We start from the raw sequence: 8,475 nt of genomic DNA, 5'->3' as shown, positions 1-8,475 counted from the left end.
GTATTGATCCCCTATATTTCAGAATTCTAAGACACAGTCCTGAGTCACATTAAGCAGTAGATTGACTTGTCAGAAGTTTGCAGCTGGTGAGCCTCTCTTATTTCGGAAGGCCTAGATTAGAACTTTTTATTGTTATTTTGTTTTGATTCATGGTCCGACTGGGGTCTTGTCCCAATTTTAGACAAGATGTTGGTTTTGACATATTAGATATTTCGCAGACTACTGTTTGAGGATTATAGTTTCCATTCTAGATTGTTCAATTGAATTATGATATTGACCATGATTTCGTATTATTTTATATTTTAGGATTTTTCTTCATATTATATGGAAGTGTATATGATTGCCAGATAGAGAAGGGCGTTCGAACCTTCATGGTTCGGGATGCCCATCACGGCCAGGGCCCCAATTTGGATCGTGACATAATATTATGCTATCAAACTTTTATTGTTAGTATTTTGTTATTGATTTCAAACCATGGAGAGATTTTATTAGCTTACAAACTTTATATTCATTATTGGGAAGAACAAATCTTTCAGGTGATCTCATATAAATTTCTTTAGTTAAATTTTTATTTAGAAAAGCAGTTTTAATGTCCATTTGATGTATATGAAAATAATTTATAGATGCTAAAGACAAGTGTACTCTAATGAATGTTATTCTTGCAACCAGAGCATATGTATCAAAGTAGTCAATACCTTATTTTTGAGTAAAGCCTTTTGAAACTAATCTTGCTTTAAAGGTTTGTACGAAATTGCATGTATTATATTTTCTCTTAACACCTACTTACTTCCTATAGTTTTAAATCCATGAGGAAAGTTATCTATAATCTAAGTATTATTGGACATAAATGAATTCATTTCATCATTAATCGTCTCTTTCTAAAAGGCAATACTTCCCGAAGACATGACTTCTTGAAAAGTTTTAGTAACTTCTTTAATCTTAAACAAATAGACAATTATTTATAAATATTAGTTCTATCACCCTTCACTAAAAATATAAAATAAGGATCAAGAGTTTTTCCTTTCCTAACTCTTTGACTTCTTCTTGACTTTCGATGAGTATTATCACTTTTTTTTTACTAAAAATATTTTCAAAATATGACATATTTTGTTCATCAAGACCACTTTGATTCACTTCTAGCAACTTCTCATCAATAATGCCTTTTAGAAATTTTATTTTTAAAAATTCAATATGAATAGATTTTACAACATTAAATTCTAGATGCTTTCGAACTTTATGCATATCTTACAAATATACTTTTTATTCATCGAGGATTCAACTTTGTCCTTTGATGATCAAGAACTCTATAAAAAGATATACACCCCCACACTTTAAAATAACCTATATTTGATTTTCTATCATTTCAAAGTTCATAAGAAGAAAAATAAACTTGTTGAAGGTACTTTATTTAATATATGACAAGTAGTAAGTATTAAATTCATCCCACAATTTGTGTAGTAAAGGTTGAAGTGTATAGATTGAAATAGAGTGATGTGTTATTTCTTGATCTTTGCAAAATTTATTAAATTCATTAGCAAAGTATTCTCCTCCTCTATCACTTCGAATAATTTTTATTTTCTTCTTCTTTTAATTTTTTTCACGATTGACTTATATTTCTTAAATTTTTAAAAAGTTTAATCTCTTGTTCTAAGGAGATAAACATGTGTAAAACTAGAGAAATCATTTTTAAAAGTAAAGAAGTAGCTTTTGCCTCCTCTAGTTAATTCTCCATTTAATTCACATAAGTCAGCATGCACTAAGTGAAAATTTCTTTAAACCTTTCAGCTTTACGAAATGATTTCTTAGTCATTTTTGATTGAATGTGTATTTTGCACTTTTCTCTATATCCAAGTTTGCAAGTAATATAATTATTGATGGACATATAATTTAATGATCTAAAATTTAATTGTCCTAATCTAACATATCATAAATAAGTATAAGACACAATTGCATAAACAAAAGCATAGTTTATTACATTAACATTTAACTTGAACATGTCATTACAGTGATGAAAGGGAGGCTTGGAGTAATTGGTAAAGTTGCTATCATGTGACTTTTAGTGGAGCGTTTCCCCAAACACTGTGCACTGCGGTAGCTTTAGTGCACCGGGATGTCCATGTCATCACAGTGATATCCTTTTACTACAAACATACCACTCGTAGACCCAATTATAATCTTGAAATCTCTCTTAGAATGTAAACTAGCAGAAACTAAGTTCTTCATTATTTTTGGGACATAAAATACATTAGGAAAAGTCAACTTGTCCAGATGTGAAGTTGATTCCAACTATTCTTTTTTTCGCAACTTTGGTTGTAACATGGTTTTCTATTAACACCTTTTTAGAATCCTCTATCTTTGAATAAGTTTTGAACATATTCTTATCATGATAAACATGAATTGTTGCAACCAAATTCAACCATCAATCTTGATATTTTGAGGTTGTAGTAGCAATATTCAACTCTTTAGACATTTTCGTTGTTACAACGAAAATTATATCAAATAGTCCTTGTGCAGAACCTCCTACAGCATTCACCTTCTTTGAATTTTTAACCTTTTCAAACTCTTCATCTCCAAAATAAAAATTTATTTCTATTTTTTTAAAAATCTACAATCTCGAATCTAACGGTTGTTCTTTCTACAATGACAACAATTTATATTCTTTCTTTTTTTATTAAGTGACTTATTGAAAACTTTCAGATTTTTATTTTCGTTTCTCAATTTATTTTTACTGACACTATTAACTACGAAACTACAGACTTGAATAAAAGAATATCTAATACGAGTCTCACTTTCAGTTTGAAGATGAGTTTGAAACTATTCCATAGTAAATTTATCAGTAGAATATAGAATTTTATTTCTATAATTATTTCATGAAGAAGACAATTTTGAGGGAATTTCACCTATTGGAAGTGCATTGGGAATTTTTACTTCAAGATCACCTAATTTCGAAATTAAGATTTGTAACTCATGAATACGATCCATGATAGGCTTTCTATCGGTCATCTTAAATTCAAAATATTGTAGGAATAAGAATTTATCAATACCTCATTTCTCGTTTTCATATATGATCTGTAATATTGTCTAAATTTTCTTGGAGATTGCATATTTGAGTACAAATCATACAAGCATTCAATCAAAGTATTCAGATTATGATTGCGGCAGAGTAATTCATCTTCTTTATGTTTCATCTCTTCGCTTTTATTTCATCAGTATCATCTGGGGTAGATTTTAATAGTGCAGACAACGATGGATCAAGAACATAAAATATTTTCAATGTAGTTAGCAGGAAGATCATCTTGTCCTTCCTGCGAGTGAAGTTTGATCCATCAAAATAATCTAGTTTGATCATCTCTTTTGGATTCTCAACAACAGACAATAATTTATCATTTGCAGAAATAACTCTTGAAAATTATTAAAAAAAAGATAACAGATAAAAAATTATTATTTTGAGGCGTGAAAGGTCACTTTCTTTCAATAGTTATTGCCCGTATATTCTTTAGGGATTAGAAGCTATTCTCTATCAGGATACAACAAATCCCGAAGATATATTTGTAAATGGAAAACACTATTTTTGGATTTTCATTTGTATTTATATAGTCTAAAATGTCTTAAATTTTCTGAACAGATGCAACTATTATGACATATTGTAACGATCCATTTCATCGTTATTAAATTATCCATAATAAATTTATAAAAATTCTTAATTCACATTTCTCAATATTAACTTGGGTTCAAAATAGTCAATATTTTATTTATGTCACCTCATAATTTTCGGTAGAAATTTTAGCCTTCGGATGTGTCTAGATAGACTCAAACTCGATGAATTTAATTATTTATGAGTTATAATATCAATAATTTAGTTTTTTAAGTTTTTTAGGTATGAATTAAGGTCGTACAATATCCCTAACACAAAGTTAAGTTTATAACTTTCTTTTCGATACAGTTTTTGTATAGGTTTGGGTTAGGGCTAACTTCAAATGAACATATCTCCTAGAATATAAGGAGTTAAGAGGTTTAATACCTATCAAATCAAATATCTCTGAGTCCTCTTTTCAATGCAACAAACTGTTCATCAATCCAAATTCAGAGTAAAAAATTATGACTGTTTTGTTGAGTACTTTTCGGGCTGAAATTGGATTTCACTGTAGCAAAAATTCTAATGATATTTAAATCATCTTTAGCCTTATTTTAGGTCTAAAATTTCCAAATTCCATTCCCCAATCCTATAGAGGTGATTTTCAAAGTTTAAGGTAAAATTCCTCACTTGAGGTATGTTTTTTCATTATTTTCTTCGTCTTTTAATTCTTTAACATCTTAGAATCCTTAAAAGGACCTTTAATGGTGAAATTCCTTTGGGGAATAGTCATGGGTGTTTTTAATATGAACTAGAGCTGATTCTAAACTATAAATTAAAGATTCCTAACATAAATTTTGTAAACTAGATTATGATTTTTGATGGTTAGGAACCTTGAATTCTGTAAAGATGGGACCTTTAGCATAAAAACTTCATTAATGGAGATGTTTTAAGCTTGAAAGAGCTTATTAATGGTTAATTGAACTTGTGGGATGATATAGACCTTGAATTAAGGGTAAAATTAGTGGGTTTGAATCCCCAAGATATTTGTTTGAAGAGTAATTATTTAATTACTCCCATAATTTCTTGATTTTTAGATGATTGATTATTCCAAGGCATGAAGTAAAGGAAACAACATTCTTGTTGCAGCTTGCTTCTTTCAAAAGGTTGGCATCTAGGTAGGCTAGATGTAATGAGTAACAAATTGTGTTATTTTATATTTTCATAATTTAGAATTGATGGAAGAAATCATGTCTAGACCTACAGGTATAGAGTTGAGGTGGATAAAGACACAAGAACTTAACTTTAATCTCGAAAATTATTTTATTGATTAATTATGTGATACTTGCGAGATTATTTTCTATATGCCGCAAGGAGATTGTTGTAAATGAAGTATGTGGACATGATAGTTCTTAGTTGTTCTAGTGGTGAACCTAGTTGAGTTGTAATGATATTAACTTGCATGTATTGGACAATAATATGATGAGGAGGATCATGATATATAGGATCAAGTATTGATGAGCATAGTAATATCTAAAGGATAGATGACTTAAATTAGTGTAATGATTGTATTATATGGAAAAAGGTAGTGACATTTTAATAATTAATGAGCAAGTAATGCTCCAATAGTGATTTACATGCAAAAGTGTTAAATTGTGATTTATTTTATGATATTTTTGTTTAGGTATTGATAAAAGCACTTTATCTATTGGATTCCCATGAGAGGCTAAATTAGTGATATTGATGATTTATTGAATTGTCCTTATGAGAGGCTTGTTTGACAATGATAACTCCTTGTATTAATGTCATGAATGATTTGTTGATGATTGTGATGAACTATTGAAATAATAACCGTGAGAGGGTCAAAATATTGATAAATGAAAGTACTTGGTCAAATTGCTTTATGATTTTAAGTGCACTTGTAAATTTAGTATGTTGTGTTGCATCCCGAAAGATAGTGTGAATTTAATAAAATGTATATAATATGGTTACGAAGGATAGGGTACTTCGCCGATACAAATATTAATATTGATAATATTTATTTATGGAGGATCGGGTACCACGCCAGTACAGATATAAATATTAATAGTATTTGTTTATGGAGGATCGAGTACCACGCCGATACGGATATGAATATTGATATAATTTATTTATCAAGGATAGGGTACCACACCGGTATGAATGTGAATATTAATATTATTTATTTATAAAGAATCGGGTATCACATTGGTATGAATATGAATATTGATAATATTTATTTATGGAGGATCGGGTACCACGCCGGTACGGATATGCATATTGATAGTATTTATTTATGAAAGAGTGGTTATCACGCCGGTACAGATATGAATATTGATAATATTTACTTATGAAGGATGGGGTACCACGTTCGTACGGTAAATGGTCTTAGATTGTCCCCTGCAGGTCATGACTAGTTGGGCAAAAATAAATTCCTTAGAATGTGTGTACAAATTAGTGATGATTTTAAAAGGTCGTGTGGTTTAATAAGTTGATAGCATGCTAATGGTGTTCTAATTATGAGATTTATAAGGACGTAATTGTTACTTATGGAAAGATTATTAGTAACAACGTGGCTGATGCTAAAGATAGCTAATGAGACTTGAGTTCTCTGGTGTGTCTTATTGAGATGTGGATTGACTTGTATTCCCTACTTGATTGTATCCTTGAGATTGATTGTGTGATATGTATTTGAAAAAGTAAAACTTTGTACTTACTTATATGTTGGTTGACTTGCTTTATTTATACGTGTTGTAATCGTAGCTTACCAAAGTGGCTAGTTATTATTCTTTAATATTATAAGAGAGCATTTGATTTTTAGCCCGAGAGTTTAGTGTGGGTTGTCTATGATTACGAGTTTGTTCCTGTGAATATGAGTAATGAAAAAGATAAGATGGATAAAGAGGAATAGTGATGTATTAGCGTTGAATTGTGGTTGAGGACGTGAATTAATGAGGCTAGAGTATGTTAGTAGTGAATATGATATTGATGGAGTTGGAAGAATAGTTGGATGATGTAAGTTATATAGGTAAGTAATAATGTTATTGCAACCTTAGTTGAATTATATTTCATTCAAGGTGGCATGAATTATTTCCCTTAATTCTATTTTATGATTATACTGACTAACACGGTCCGCCGATGATGCCTACCAATGCGTCTAGTTGTACTGATCCTACTCTTCTACATTCCTTCTTGGGGTGTAGACTGGATGCAAGTTAGTTTGCAGTTACTAGATGGATGACGATATTCAGTACTAACTTCTGCACTTTCATCCTGGCAGATGTTAGAGTCTTCGTATTATTTATTTTATTGTCAGTCTATGTTGTAGTAGATATCTCTTGTACATTTATGACTAAGTCTTGGGATAGTGAAGGACACTTGTAAGAAGTTTTATTAAAAAATTTATTTATTAATACTTAATTTACTTTATTATATTTAATCCAGTATTTCCTTAAAAATAGAAGTCTTACTTTTAGTTGGATAATAAGGGTTCTCCTAGCTGTTTATAATAGCGTAGATACCCACACGATCCAGTAGTTTGGGTCGTGACACATACAAAACTATTATAAATAGATGCAACTTTTTCGCACGATCCAATAGTTTGGGTCATGACACATACACAACTATTCGAAATAGATCCAACTTTTTTGAACAATCACAAATATTTTGAACAAACACAACTATTTTGGACAGATGCAATTTTTTTGAACAGACACAACAATTCTTAATAGATGCAACTTTTTTGAACATACACAATTATTTTTTTTAGCAGAATTATTTATTATTATTTATTTTACTTTTTAAAACAAGAGTAAAATCTTAGATTAAAGATCGGATCAAGCCCTCGTTCAATGTCAAACCGAACTCATTTAGGTATTTATAATTAAATATATACATGTTCGCACACTTATTTAATTTATTAAACTTAATGAACTTGGACTTATATGACCTTAAGAATGACTTTAAATCACTAATATGGGAGAACCCACGTATTATAACTATACTTTACAGTATTTCACTGCAATTACAAAAGGAAAAGGGACATAGGATCCCCTGTCTCAATTCTTTTTTTGCTTTAAATGGTTTAGAAGGTTACCATCAACGTGACTTTTATTTTAATAAAAAAATAATTATTTTTTTATTTTCTTATACTGAAAAGAGTATATTTGAGTTATTTGTGCAATGATAAAAATATAGATAGATCACATATTCAACAAATGATATATATATATGCTCTAAACCTAGTAGTACATGTACTTATTTGGAACCTTATCCTTTTCTTTGTCATGTAATTTGAAATTGTCCAATTAATTATTTTTTCATTTTAATAAAAAAGAAGATATTACTAAGCGAAGAGCATTCATGAAGTTGTTCATAGATCTTAAGCATGGTAGTAAACATTTTTACCTCATACTATTCAAGTAGTTGTTCATAGATCTTAAGCAAGGTAGTGAACATTTTACCTTATAGCGAATCAATCAAATACAAATCTGAATTAATTGCATCATTAAGGTACAAATATCAAAGGTTAAACCAAAAAAATGAAAACAAATCATAAGTAGACATTTTCTTTTACTAAAATAAGATAAAATGCTCTTTAGTTACACCTATGATCATGCCTAAATTTCCTACTTATAGACATAATAACATTTTTCTTCCTGGCACTGGGCAGAAAAAGCATCTACAACCAACGGTAGAGCTATAGTAGAATATGGGGTTCAGACAAACCAAATAGCTTTTTTGTTGTCACGATCTGAACCCGGGTCTAGCCGTGACGAGTAATTTTAAACCCACTATGGAGATATGTGTTAGAAGAGTTGTTAGAATTAAAATAGATTTAGAGTTAAAACAATTTACTTATAATTAAATTAATTATGCGAAGA

This window comes from Capsicum annuum, chromosome 11, assembly GCF_002878395.1.
Source record: "Capsicum annuum cultivar UCD-10X-F1 chromosome 11, UCD10Xv1.1, whole genome shotgun sequence".
Taxonomy (NCBI): Eukaryota; Viridiplantae; Streptophyta; class Magnoliopsida; order Solanales; family Solanaceae; genus Capsicum; species Capsicum annuum.
Note: the sequence above shows the minus strand (reverse complement) of the source record.